Consider the following 14,699-nt stretch of genomic DNA (forward strand, 5'->3'; position numbering starts at 1 on the left):
TCACTTTCATCATCACTATCATCACTAACCATCTCTACATTATCAAATTTGAGACTTTCATGAGAATCTTCATCTTGTAGTCCTTTAATCTTTTTATCATCAAGCACAACATGTATTGATTCCAGAACAATGTTGGTTCTAAGATTGTAGACTTTATATGCTTTTTCCACAGTATATCCAACAAAAATTCCTTCATCCGCTTTAACATCAAACTTCCTATTTTGATCAGTTTGATTTCTCAAGATATAATATTTGCAGCCAAAGACATGAAGAAAATTTAGAGTTGGCTTCTTGTTCTTGAACAATTGGTAGGGTGTCATACACTTTACTTGATTAACCAAAGAAATATTCTGAGTGTAGCATGCAGTATTTACAGCTTCAGCCCAGAAGTATGTTGGTAACTTTGATTCTTTAAGCATTGTCCTTGCAGCTTCAATAAGTGATATGTTTTTTCTTTCCACTACTCCATTTTGTTGTGGAGTTCTTGCTGCTGAAAACTCATGCAAAATCCCATTCTCTTCACAAAATGCTCTCGAAACAGAATTCTTGAACTCAATTCCATTGTCACCCCTGATTCTTCTAACTTTGAAATCAGGATGATTGTTGACTTGCCTTATGTGATCGATGATGATTTCACTAGCCTCATCTTTAGACTTTAGAAAATATGTCCAAGAAAACTTTGAGAAATCATCTACAATTACTAGGCAAAATCTTTTCCTTGAGATGGATAATACATTGACTGGTCCAAACAAATCCATATGTAGCAATTGCAGAGGTTCTTCAATTGTTGAACCAAGCTTCTTCCTGAATGATGCTTTAATCTGCTTTCCTTTCTGGTAGGCATCACACAGTCCATCCTTAGAAAACTCCACTTGAGGAATACCTCTAACCAGTTCTTTCTTGACAAGCTCATTCATGGTCTTGACGTTTAGATGGGACAGCTTCTTGTGCCAAAGCCAACTTTTATTTTGACTTGCTTTACTGAGAAGACAAATGACAGATTCTGTATTTGATGAGTTGAAGTCAGCTAGGTACACATTTCGTTTTCTCACTCCAGTGAGAACCACTTTGTTGCTCCTTTTGTATATCACAACATAGGCTTCTGAATTGAAGGTTACTGAATTGCCTTTATCACAAAGCTGGTTGAAACTCAACAAATTGTGCTGGAGACCATCCACTAAGGCAACCTCCTCAATGATGACTTTGTCTTTAGAAATCAAGCCATATCCCACAGTATAACCCTTGCTGTCATCTCCAAAAGTAATACTTGGGCCAGCTCTCTCCTTGAACTCTGTGAGCAGGGTAGAATCTCCAGTCATGTGTCTTGAACAACCACTATCCAAGTACCACATATTCTTTCTGTTTCCCTGCACATATCAAAACCAAATCAAGTTGATTTTGGTACCCAAGTTTCATTGGGTCCTGTCTTGTTAGCTTTCTTCTTTTGTTTTTTAGGTTTGATCTCATTTGACTTGGGTATGTCAGATTCATCCTTAGTCATCTGAGTTGGACCTTTAAAACCAGTCATTAAAACAGAATTATCATGAACATTTTGATTAACAGGAAAATGCATGCTATTTGCAAACATGTTATTCCAGTAGGGCATGCCATATGGCATTTGAGGCATACTAAATGCAGCATCATAAAGATTAGGTGGAAATGGCATATTAGCTAATTGTGCATTCATATTCTGTGCAGACATAACATTCATAGGCATAGAAGGCATGGCATTCATGTTGGGAAAAGAAGATGGTACAGATATAGGAGTAGGCATAGCAAGTTTGTAATTAACAGTGTTAGTCCCTTAACAGTGTTAGCATTCATAGGCATAGAAGGCATGGCATTCATGTTGACAAGAATTACAGAAGGGGGGTTGAATGGAATTCTTGAAACTTTTTCTTAAAATAAAAATGTTCTAACTCGAATATATATATATATAAGTGTGAATTGATTAGCACAATGCGGAATAGTTACTTAAATGAATCAAATCACAAGTAATTAAAAACAAGAGTCTTTAAAAACTTTCTGGTGGATTTGAATGATTCCACCAGAGATATATATTATATATCGAGAGAACCCTGTGTGCAAAATGCTCACAGCTGCTTACAACAATTGAACAACTAAGAGTACAGAGAAATGCTACGAATTCTGCTTACAAATGTTTCTCTGTTGTGTTGCTTAGTTCGATAGTTCCTTAGTTGCTACTTCTTGGTTTATATACCACCAAGATTACAAAGTAATGAGACAGGATAATAAAACAAAAACTATCTAGTCTATTACAATGCTACTTCATTACTCTATTCCAGCATCTTTGAATATCTTCATAATAGCATGGAAATGGTAATACTTCTTTGTTCTTTTAAACCCAGTTGAATAGGCTACCACATTCCATTTGCATCCACTCGACGTTGTGTTGTCACTGTCAACAGATATTTGAATTCTTTATCCGTCGGGTTCATGATCATCCATTGGGTTAGTGATCATCCGTCGGGTTGTTTAGTTGATCATCCGTCGGGTTGTCTAGTTGATCACCCGTCGGGTAGCAATCTGGCACTTGACTTCATTTCATTTATGCAGAATTACAAGACATCATCTATGTATAATTAATCAACCTATTCTGCATATCTAGTTAAAGTTAACATGACTTGAATACTACTTACAGAATTTATACAATGGTGTATATAGAAATGTGCTACAGACTCATTGTTACATAAGCTACTCACTCGATGGATAATAAGTCATCATCCGTCGGGACTATAATGAGTCATCCGCGGGACTATAAATCCTATCCGTCGAGTGCTACATAATTTCACTAAGTAAAATCTACCAAGGTGTTTTGTTCATGAAATCATCAAGTACACAACATTTACACAACAATCTCCCCCAATTTATGTCTAGTGGAATTGTAGCCATAAATTAAGAGATACTTGATGATCACAAAACACCCTAAAAATACAACTTTGAAAAAGAAAGTAGATATTACTGAAAAGTGCTTCAAATAACAAAATGTACAAAGTTTTGCTCACAGTCATTTTCAAGATGCTCCTCTAGCCTGAGCAGATTTATCTAGTTCCTTGAAGGTCTGGATCTCTTTCCAAGCTTTCTGTTGTTTTCTTCAATCTAATTTTGGAACTGCCTGTGGAATTCCAGTTCATCAGATTCTGAGAGATTTAGTTTTCCTTGCATTTCCAAAAGAGCCTCATTACTGGAGATGCTCAATTGGTCTTCTAATCTGAAAAATATTCTCACACATTTGTCATCCATGTACTCCATCAGCCAGTAGGGCCTTAGATGCACTCTTCTCCCTGTGTAAGGGATAATTAGAGTCTTTGGAAGTGCATCTTTAGCTCTAACACTCCTTAGCTCTTCAATCTTCTTCAGTACCAATCTTCTTGCAGTAATGTTGAACCCAAAGTTCTTTTTGAAGGATGAATAAACTTTAATCAGTACAGCTTGGCTTTCTTGAAGGATCTTGTGAAGTGGCCACTGAATCTCCTTCCCTCCTTTGTACTTGAACACTAACCTTTCAGGTAGGTTTCTGTATGCATCAATTCCTCTCACTTCATCTAGTTCATCTAGATAGAGGTTTAGATCAGAAAATTCTTTGATGTCACACAAGTACATGTAATCTCCCCTATTGACTTTAGGCTGAGCTTTGACTACAGATTTGGATTTGAGAGGTGACAGCTTCACTTTCTTGACTGCTCTTGACTTTGTTCTTCTTGGCTTGCTAAGGATTGGTAGATTGAAGTCAGGAATTGGTATGTTCTCCCATTCTATTGGCTCATCCTTGGGCACAATAGGTTCACCATGAATATTCCTGTAGGGATCCACCACCCTGATATCTTCAAAAACCACAGAGGGCTTTGATGCTTGAGTTCGAGATGGTGTGGATTCCTTAGGAAATTGATCTTTCAATTTCTTGTCAACAATATCCAGTTTCCTTTTATTTCTTTTAGCCAATTCCTTGATTCTTGGAGATTTCTTCTGTTGTTCAACTTGCTTCTTTGATTCAGTAATTTCAGATGGCTGAACATGAATTTGTTGTGATGAATTTACAGCATGTAGCTTGGCTAAGATAGAAATTTGCTCTTTTTTCTGTTTAGCCTTTTTAGCATCTAGAGCAGCTTGCTTCTTTTCTTGCTTCAATCTAGCCTTTTCTTCTCTCTTTGCTTGAGCAAATTGAGGATGTCCAGCCACCACACAAATTTCTTTCCCATTCCTAAAAATCTTGGAAATTCTCCTTTTAGAAGTTGAATCAGCTGGATCTTTGTAGAAAGCAATTGATCTTGACAGAAGCTTCTTTTTATCAGGCTTGGGTGTCTCATACACAGTATCCAAGGGGTTCTTCAATGATGATTTTGAGTAGTTCACCCTTGGTTTAAGAATTATTTCATCCTTTGGAGATTTGATGCAGGAAGGCTGTCCTCTTTCCAGATAGTTCCTGCTCATCTCATTCACACTAATTTGCTTGACTTGAGAGTGATGGATGGCTGATTTAACTGGCTCCTTGACAAGTTCAAACTTCTTCTGTATTTCCTCATCAATCTTCTCCCAGTTGATTAAACTCAACTTCTCCTTATCAGCTGCTCTTATGTTGGCTGCTGCTGCATTGATCAGATCTATACTATCTGTAACTGATGGCTTTGAGATAGTAATTGAAGGCATAATTACTTACTAATTTGAATTTGAAGCCTCTCCCCCTCACTTGGTCTTTTCTCCCCCTTTTTGTTATCATCAAGTTGAGGTGAGGAGGGAGTTTGAGCAACCACCAATTTTTGTAGTAAATTTGTCTGTTGGGCTTGATGAAGATGAATGGCAGTTAAAGATGCTTCCATGGCTGACATTCTTGTGTCCAAGGCATCTATCTTGGTTGACAGATCAGAATTTTTCCTTAATTACCTCTTGATGTCAAGCATTGTAGCTTCTGGAAGTTTAGAATCTATCTTGTCTGAAATGGCCTTCTTCATCTCTTCAATATCACCCTTCATGGTGTTTACATCCCTAGCAAGCTGGAAGCCCTGGATTTGTTAAAGTTGCAGGGAGGCTAGATGTGCCTGAAGGAGCTTCTTGGTGCTGGCATTAGTAGCGATTTGAAGAGAAGTATTTGTCTGATTGATTAGCTGGATCAGGGTTGTCTTGAAGTAATGCTCATCACAGTGCTTTGAGAATGCCCAAGATGGCATACCTGATCTTGAACTTGAGCCTACTTCTCCCCCTATATCCATTGCTTCATCTTCACTATCCACACTCCCATCTCCAAAGAAATCAGCTGAACCACCAGTCTCATAGTCCACATCACCAGCTGTAGAAGGCAAAGCTGTGATGACATCCTTAGCTCTCATCATAGACTGTGTGGTATGCACCAAATTCAGCATCCTTTCTGCATTGTCATTGCCCTGTTCAGCTAGAAGTTGATAAGCTGGAACAGGGTGAGTAAATGCCTCAGCATCAAGGTAAGTGGAATCTTTAACAGCTTTAGGATGCTGAGATAGTCCTTCCCTGTCTGCATCCTGGATATTCATTGACTCACTAGCAATGACATCCATCCTTATAGCTCCAGTACCTGCATTTCTCTCATTTTCTCTCTTTTATTGCATCAGGGTCTCACCCTGTCTCCCCACCTTCACACCCTCACCTTCACCTACTAAGGTGGGACTCCTCTCACTCTCTTTTTCCAATCCTGAAGAAATGGATTGCATAGTTTCACTCATTTCCTCTCCTTTTTCCTGGGAGCAACCCAGACTCTCATTTAAAATACTCTTCTCTCTCAATCCTAAGAGTGACTGCACAACCACTAAATCTTCCGCACTTGAAATAAATGAAGTTTGAAGCTGTGCAGAGATACTCGACGCATGAGTGATATCCATTGAGTGAGTGGTTTTGCTATCCGACGGATAACTGCTGTCAAGCTTATCCGTCGGGATATAATCACTACTCGACGGATAAGCAATATCCGTCGAGAGTGTAGAAATGAATGAGTTGGGAAGAGAAACTATTGTTGACTCTGTGCTGATTGAAGTTATTTTGGGAACAGATGATACAACAGTTCCTGAAAGAATTGGCAAGTGAGCCAATAAATCATCTAAAAGATGATGCTCACTTGCACTAGATTTTGGCTTCCCCAACAGAGTTAAAGAAGGGGAATCATGAATTGATGTGTTTATCATATCCACATCTAGAGAATTTGTTGTGAGTTGGGTGTTTGAGGTGCTTCTATAACTAGAGATTTTGGCTGTGACTCCACATTTATTGGAGCCACATCAAACTGAATTTGTGAAGGTGCAGTGACCGTGTCTGTTAAACCAGTTTGCACTGTGTGTGTACCCTGTGCATCCCCAAGGGTTTTAGACTTCTTCTTTCTGGCATAAGTCTGGGGTGAGCTTGTGTCCCTAACCCTCTTGGCCTGTGTTCTTAGTTGAGAGCTTTGTTCAATAACTACATCCTTTTGGGATGATGCAGCTAGAAATGAGCTTTTGTCCTTTTTAAGCACTGCAGTTTGTTGGGAAATTGCAGTGTGGCTAGGCTGGGATCCACTCAACTCTCCAACCTTATTCTTGGGGTTTCTTTTATGTTCACCCCTTCCCTCACCTAACTTACTCTCCTTCACACTTCCCTCTTTGGCTTTAGTGGATTTTGCAACTGGCATCTTTTGAGAGATACCAGAGGGGGCTTTCTTTGATTTGGATTTTGAAATAAATGTAGGTTTGGTAGCTTGGGTAGGCAACTGTTTGGTCATTGACACAGTTTACATAGACACACTAGAACTCAAAGAAATTGTTGAGGTTGGAATAGTTGTAGGGATAGATGAACTTACCTCACTTACCTGAGGTGCTTGCATTACAGGAAAATAGAACAATGGCACATCCTTGTGATGATTGATCCTGTTCAGATCTGCAATAAGCCTTCTCTCTTGAACCCAACAATCTAATTTGTTGTTAGGGTTCTCAAGCACAATCTCTTCACAAAGGTGGTTAGCTAACATCATAAGGAATCTAGCATAATACACATTATTACCTCTTTAATTTAACTCTCCCAGTTTAAAACCTAAATCAAATAAAACAAGGTCACTAAAGTTAAAATACTTATCTGTAACTAGCATGTAGAGCATGTTAAGAATGGAAATATTCACTGAATCAAAATTACTGATCTTTCCTGAGAAAACATTTGTAACTACATCACACATGAAACTCCATTCTTTCCTAAGACCCATTCTCCTAATGTCACTCAGTTTAGAAGTAGGAAGGGCATAGTTCATGGAATTAAGCATATTGATTATATCAGTGTCAGTGTGTGGTGAGGTTACATTATCATCAGGAATTTTGAAACATGCTTTTATCACATCACTATTGATATAAAATTCTTTACCTTTAATGGTTAGTGTGATGGTCTTATCTGTAGAGTTGTAGGTAGCAGTGGTCCACATTTTTTCAACAACTTCACAGAAGATCGTGGGTGATTCCAGCATGGCATAATTGAGCTTGTAATCTTTCACAAAGTCCATCATCTTGTGATAGTCACTCGAATGCTGAATACCCTTGTTCACTAGTGCAGTGAAATTGTTCTTCTCATAAATGAACCCAGTTTGAGACATAATCTTTACAACAGGTGCCATTGTTAGAGAATAAGAGCTTGAAGAGAAAGAGAGTAAGTGCTTTGAGAGAGAATGAAATTAGAGCAGTTGAAATGAGAATGATAAAAGAAAAACAATTGAAATGAAATAAGCTTTTATACTATCTCAAAAAAAATAACTGATAAAAATAATAAAGTAAAATAAAGTAACCAATAGAAATTGCCTAAAATAGCCGTTTAAAAATAAACTGTAAAAATTCCACCCATTATCCGTCGTGTTATGCTTACAGACTGTAAGTATACTCGATGGATAATGTACAGGGAATTAAACGACTGAGATTAAGATAATTCGACGGATGAGGATAAACTGTTATCCGTTGAGACATAAAATATTCCAGAAAAATAATTGATTTTTATTAGGAAATAGTATACCGACGGATGATCAAACTCGATGGATAAAGATCATCCGTCGAGATGTAAATTTTGATTTAGCCAAAATTTCATCCAAGACTGAAAGATTAATTAAATTTCTGGCTACATTTCAACTTGCAAATTGACTCATATAGATTTAAGAGTAATTAAGCATACCTAACTCACTTACCAACCTTGAAAAGGTGGATTCATCCAGTGGCTTGATAAAGATATCTGCAAGCTGCTTCTCATTTGGAACAAAATGTAGCTCCACAGTACCATTCATTACATGCTCCCTTATGAAATGGTACTTGATATCTATATGCTTTGTCCTTGAATGTTGTACTGGAATTTAAGTGATGGCAATTGCACTTGTGTTATCACATAAAATAGGAATCCTCTCAACTTGCAAAACATAGTCTAGCAATTGATTTTTCATCCATAATATTTGTGCACATCAACTACCAGCAGCAATATATTCAGCTTCAGCTGTAGAAGTAGAAACTGAATTTTGCTTTTTACTGAACCAGGATAAAGGCTTATTTCCTAGAAATTGACAGGTTCCTGTTGTACTTTTTCTATCAATTCTACAACCTGCATAATCTGCATCTGAATAACCAGTTAGATCAAAACCAGAATCTTTAGGGTACCAAATGCCAAGTTTTGGTGTTCCCTTGAGATATCTGAAAATTCTCTTAATAGCTATTAAGTGAGATTCTCTAGGATCAACCTGAAATCTAGCACATAAACATGTAGCAAACATTATATCTGGCCTACTAGCTGTTAAGTAAAAAAGTGAGCCAACCATGCCTCTATAACTTGAAATATCCACAGACTTTTCAGTAGTGTTTAATTCATGCTTAGTTGCAGTGGCCATGGGAGTTTTTGCAGATGTGCAATCCACTAGATCAAACTTCTTTAAAAGATCAAAAATGTATTTAGTTTGACTAATGAATATTCCATCACTAACTTGTTTAACTTGTAAACCAAGAAAGTATGTCAGTTCTCCCATCATACCCATTTCATACTTACTTTGCATCAGTTTGGCAAACTTTTTGCAAAGTTTCTCATCTGTAGAGCCAAAAATAATATCATCTACATAAATTTGAACAAGTATACTAGAGCCATTAACATTTCTGAAAAATAAAGTTTTATCTACAGTACCTCTTGTGAATTGATTTTCCAAAAGGAACTATGATAAAGTGTCATACCAGGCTCTAGGTGCTTGCTTCAGTCCATAAAGTGCTTTCAAAAGATAATAGACATGTTCTGGAAAATTTGGATCTTCAAAACCAGGAGGTTGACTAACATAGACTTCTTCCTCCAAATCTCCATTCAGAAAGGCACTTTTGACATCCATTTGATAGACCTTGAAATTGGCATGGGCTGCATAGGGGAAGAAGATTCTGATGGCTTCAAGTCTTGCAACAGGAGCAAATGTTTCATCAAAATCTATTCCTTCTTGTTGACAATAGCCCTTAGCAACCAATCTAGCTTTGTTCCTGACTACTATGCCATTTTCATCCATCTTGTTTCTGAATACCCATTTGGTGTCTATTGGATTCTTTCCTTTAGGCTTGGGCACTAGCTTCCATATATTATTCCTTTCAAATTGGTTTAGCTCCTCCTGCATAGCTAAAATCCAATCAGGATCCAACAAAGCTTCTTCTACCTTTTTTGGCTCTTCCTTGGAAAGAAAGCTACTGTATAGACATTCTTCTTGAGTTGCTCTCCTTGTTTGAACTCTAGAAGAAACATCACCAATAATAAGCTCAAAGGGCTGATCTTTTGTCCATTTTCTTTATTGAGGTAGATTAGCTCTAGATGAAGAAACCTCATTGTTGTCTTGATGTGTAATTGAGTTTTGATTGTTAGAAACTCCCCCTGAGTTTGTGGATCTTTGATTTGAGAAAGGGGAACTTTCTATAGGTGATCTATCTTGACTTCCTGCTCCTTTTGATAACCCTACGGATGGTGAATTTTGAATACCGACGGATGAAGCTGGTTGTCTCCCGACAGATAACACAGATTGCCTCCCGACGGATGAAGCATTATGCAACTCGACAGATGTTTAGTTTTGTGCTTCATTAGTAGTAGATTTATCTGCATTATCCTTAGACACTGTTTCTTGATCACTTTCATCATCACTGTCATCACTAACCATCTCCACATTGTCGAATTTGAGGCTCTCATGGTAATCTCCATCTTTCAGTCCTTCAATCTTTTTATCATCAAACACAACATGTATTGATTCCACAACAATGTTGGTTCTTAGATTGTAGACTCTATATGCTTTACCAACAGCATATCCAACAAAAATTCCTTCATCTGCTTTAGCATCAAATTTTCCATTTTGATCAGTTTGATTTCTCAGAATATAGCACTTACAGCCAAAGCATGAAGAAAATTTAGAGTCGGCCTCTTGTTCTTGAACAATTGATAGGGAGTCATGCATCTAGCTTGATTAACCAGAGAAATATTCTGAGTGTAGCATGCAGTATTTACAGCTTCAGCCCAGAAATAGGTTGGCAGTTTAGATTCTTCAAGCATTGTCCTTGCAGCTTCAATAAGTGATCTGTTCTTCCTTTCCACTACTCCATTCTGTTGTGGAGTTCTTGCTGCTGAAAATTCATGCAGAATCCCATTTTCCTCATAAAATGCTCTCATGACAGAATTCTTGAACTCAGTTCTATTGTCACTCCTGATTCTTCTAATCTTGAAATCAGGATGATTATTGACTTGCCTTATGTGATTGATGATGATTTCACTAGCCTCATCTTTAGATTTTAGGAAATATGTCCAAGAGAACTTTGAAAAATCATCTACAATTACTAGGAAAAATCTTTTCCTTGAGATGGACAACACATTGACTGTTCCAAACAAATCCATGTGAAGCAGTTCCAAAGGCACTTCAATTGTTGAATCAAGTTTCTTCCTGAATGATGCTTTAATCTGCTTCCCTTTTTGGCAGGCATCACACAGTCCATCCTTAGAAAACTCCACTAGAGGAATGCCTCTAACCAGTTTTTTCTTTACTAGCTCATTCATGGTATTAAAGTTTAAATAGGATAGCTTCTTGTGCCATAGCCAACTTTCATCTTGACTTGCTTTACTGAGAAGACAAGTAACAAATTCTGCATTAGATGAGTTAAAATCAGCTAGGTACACATTTCCTTTTCTCACACCAGTGAGAACCAGTTTGTTGCTTGTTTTGTTAGTCACAACACAGGCTTCTGAATTGAAGGTTACTGAGTTGCCTTTATCACAAAGCTGGATGATACTCAACAAATTGTGTTTGAGACCATCCACTAAGGCAACCTCCTCAATGATGACATTGTCCTTTGAAATCAAGCCATATCCCACAGTATAAGCCTTGCTGTCATCTCCAAAAGTAATACTTGGGCCAGCTCTCTCCTTAAACTCTGTGAGCGGGGTAGAATCACCAGTCATGTGTCTTGAACAACCACTATCCAAGTACCAAAGATTCTTTCTGTTTCCCTGCACACATCAAAATCAAATCAAGTTGATTTTGGTACCCAAGTTTCCTTGGGTCCTGCCTTATTAGCTTTCTTTTTCTGTTTCTTAGGCTTTATCTCATTTAACTTGGGGACATCAGATTCATCCTTGGTCATCTGAGTTGAGCCTTTGAAACCATTTATTGCAACAGAATTATCATGCATATTATTATTAATAGGAAATGGCATGCAATTAGTAAACATGTTATTCAAGTATGGCATGCTAAATGGCATTTGTGGCATACTGAATGCAGCATAATAAGGATTAGGTGCAAATGGCATGTTAGGAAACTGTGCATTCATATTCTGTGTAGACATAGCATTCATAGGCATGAGAGGCATGGCATTCATGTTAGGAAATTGAGGTGGCACATACATGGAAGTAGGCAGATGATTTACACTACCACACTTGACACAGATTTTTCTAGGAGCATATTTATCAGGTGTGTAGTTACAGTGTTTGTTAATCCCTACTTTACCATTCCTATTGTTTTTCTTGTTAGTCTCTATTTTTACCTCAATCTTTTCAAGTCTGTCACTTAACTGTTTGACAGTCATGTGACCAACATTAGCCTTTTTCCCTTTCTTAACTTGACTCGATTCTCCTGAAACAAAGTTCTTGGAAACAGACCCATAATTCTCATTTAGCTTAACTAGTTTGGCTTTACTGATAGGCTTGCTCACAACCGACGGATGAAAATTTTTATCATTCGACCGATAACCCTTTTTGTTATCCGACGGATGATCCTCATCATCCGTCGAGTCTACATCTGTCAACACTCCATCTACCAAATTTGGTTCTAGTTTCTCTTTGTTCTTTTTCTAGGCTGCATCACAGAAAGACTCAATTCCTTGAACTTTGGTGATTTGAGCATGGACATCCCTTGTAACACCCCCAGATCCGGGGTCGGGGATCCGGGTCGTCACGGTCTTTCTTTCCACAATATCACTTAACTTAATTAATAATAATTAACCTCATGATGTGACCCCACACTAACACACACCACAACACGTTATAGTCTTAGAGATGAAATTGAAATAAGTACAAGTCCTTGAATCCACAATTTAAAAGTTATTACAACCCAAAATTATTACTTGATAAGTTTACAGTTAATTGCCATTATCTGCGACAAGTTATAATTATACATAATTGATTCCCAAAAGTAGAATGCCTGATCTACAAATAGATCTACCTCTGCAGCTATAGCAGCTACGATATCAACGGGAAGACGCGGGACGCTTCCCATGCGCTTGCGCTGGGTCTGCTTGAGCCTGGCCATCTTTCCTAACTGTTGTTGTGTGATGAAGAAATGAAGAAAGAGTGAGCATTACAACTCGCAAGATAATATATAGTGTAAACAATAATGCAAGTATCTAAATGGATAACTTACTAGAATTCTTTTATCAAGTGTAAGGTAATTACTTACTGTATATAAGCTTAAAGGAAGATGAAGTTACCAATTACTTCACTATACTTATACCATTTTAGAAAACTACTTGAACTACCACTATTCAAAGTATAATAGGTTTCAAAAGCTCATCCCATAGATGAGACCACAAGTTAAGACTTGAATAGATTAAATCATTAAAATATTATTGAATGAAATGAAGTTACGAGGTACTTCGTTAAGTCCCGATATATATCCACAAATATATCTCTTATACATTTCCTGGAAACCTCTGTCATGTAAAGTATGAACAAAGTTTGTAATATCCAATGAATTTTGGAAAAGAAAAGGATTTTGGCATAAACCCGATATCTTGCTGATCAGGCAAAGATACAAATAAGTAACCTTTTCTACTAGTAGATGGACGAATTCCCCACTGGTCATCACCCTGGCCGCAATAGGAACTTATGCTGGACTGCCACTCAGCCACTTACGCATTTGATGGACTCCCACTGAGCCACTTACACTTTCATGGACGCCCACTGAGCCCATGTTGCTTATGCCGACTCAAATAGATGAACTTACTTCCCGAACGATGGTCAAGTAATCAAGATTTTTTCTCAAAACAACAACCTCGTTGCGAATGTAAAATACACCACTGAGCCGGATCCCTCAGGTTTTGAGCGAGTATTTAAATCCCCTTTGAAAGGAAGATCTTAAATATCAAAATGAGTTTTGGGATCCGCTCTAACTTTTAAAAATCATTTTGAAGACTCGAAAACATTTTTAAGAATGTTTGGAGTAATGCTAATTTAATGAAATAAATCAGTCCCGATATATTAGAAAATATCTGAATATTATTATTAAATAATATTCCCATAAAGGATAATCTTTATAAAAATAATTAAAGTAGAAGTTTAAAAAACTCATACTTGAAATGAATAACGAATAACCAAAGATATACTTATATGAAAGTAAGATCTTTATTTGAATAATCGAAAATAAGTTTGATTATCGAAACACTATTCTTTAATAAAATAAAGAATATTATTTAATAAATAAGCGGAGTCATAAGTCCTCAAATGAATATTCAAAATAATATTCATTAAATAGAATAAACAGAGTCATAAGTCCTCGAATGAATATTCAAGATAATATTCATTAAATAAAATAAACCGAGTCATAAGTCCTGAAATGAATATTCAAAGTAATATTCATTAATAAAAATAAAGTTATCGAATCAACCTTATTCGATTAATAGTTTTGAAAACTATATCTATATATATATATATATAAATATATATAATATACTCGGGAACATCGACTCCCGGTTTTAGAAAATGTTCGCCTTTGGGTCCCCTATACTAAGGGTATACGCAATTACTGCTTATCTCTAGCATAGGTATTATGCAACTATAAGCATTGGAATCAACAGATAGATATCAAGATTACGAAACAGACATGCATATAAACCATATCAGCATGCTCCAATATATCATAAGATTTGCTAATTAACCATCATGTATCTATCACAAGATAATGTATATACATATATATATACATCACAACAACAGTATAACGGGTAGAAAACTTGCCTGAGCGACTGGGGGTGGTAAAAGTCCTGGGATGAGTCTGGTAACCTATAAAAAACATATAAGTTGTAATTAAACCAAAGTCGCTTAAGAATCTATACTTTAACCAATTAGACCTTAGCGTTCACTTTCGCGCTTAACGATTCACTTAAGTCGCTCGAGTACCCTCGGCTCCACCATTTTTAATAAATTAACCATTAGGATTTTAAGGCGATTCTTTC

Source organism: Apium graveolens, chromosome 7 (assembly GCF_009905375.1).
Source record: "Apium graveolens cultivar Ventura chromosome 7, ASM990537v1, whole genome shotgun sequence".
Taxonomy (NCBI): Eukaryota; Viridiplantae; Streptophyta; class Magnoliopsida; order Apiales; family Apiaceae; genus Apium; species Apium graveolens.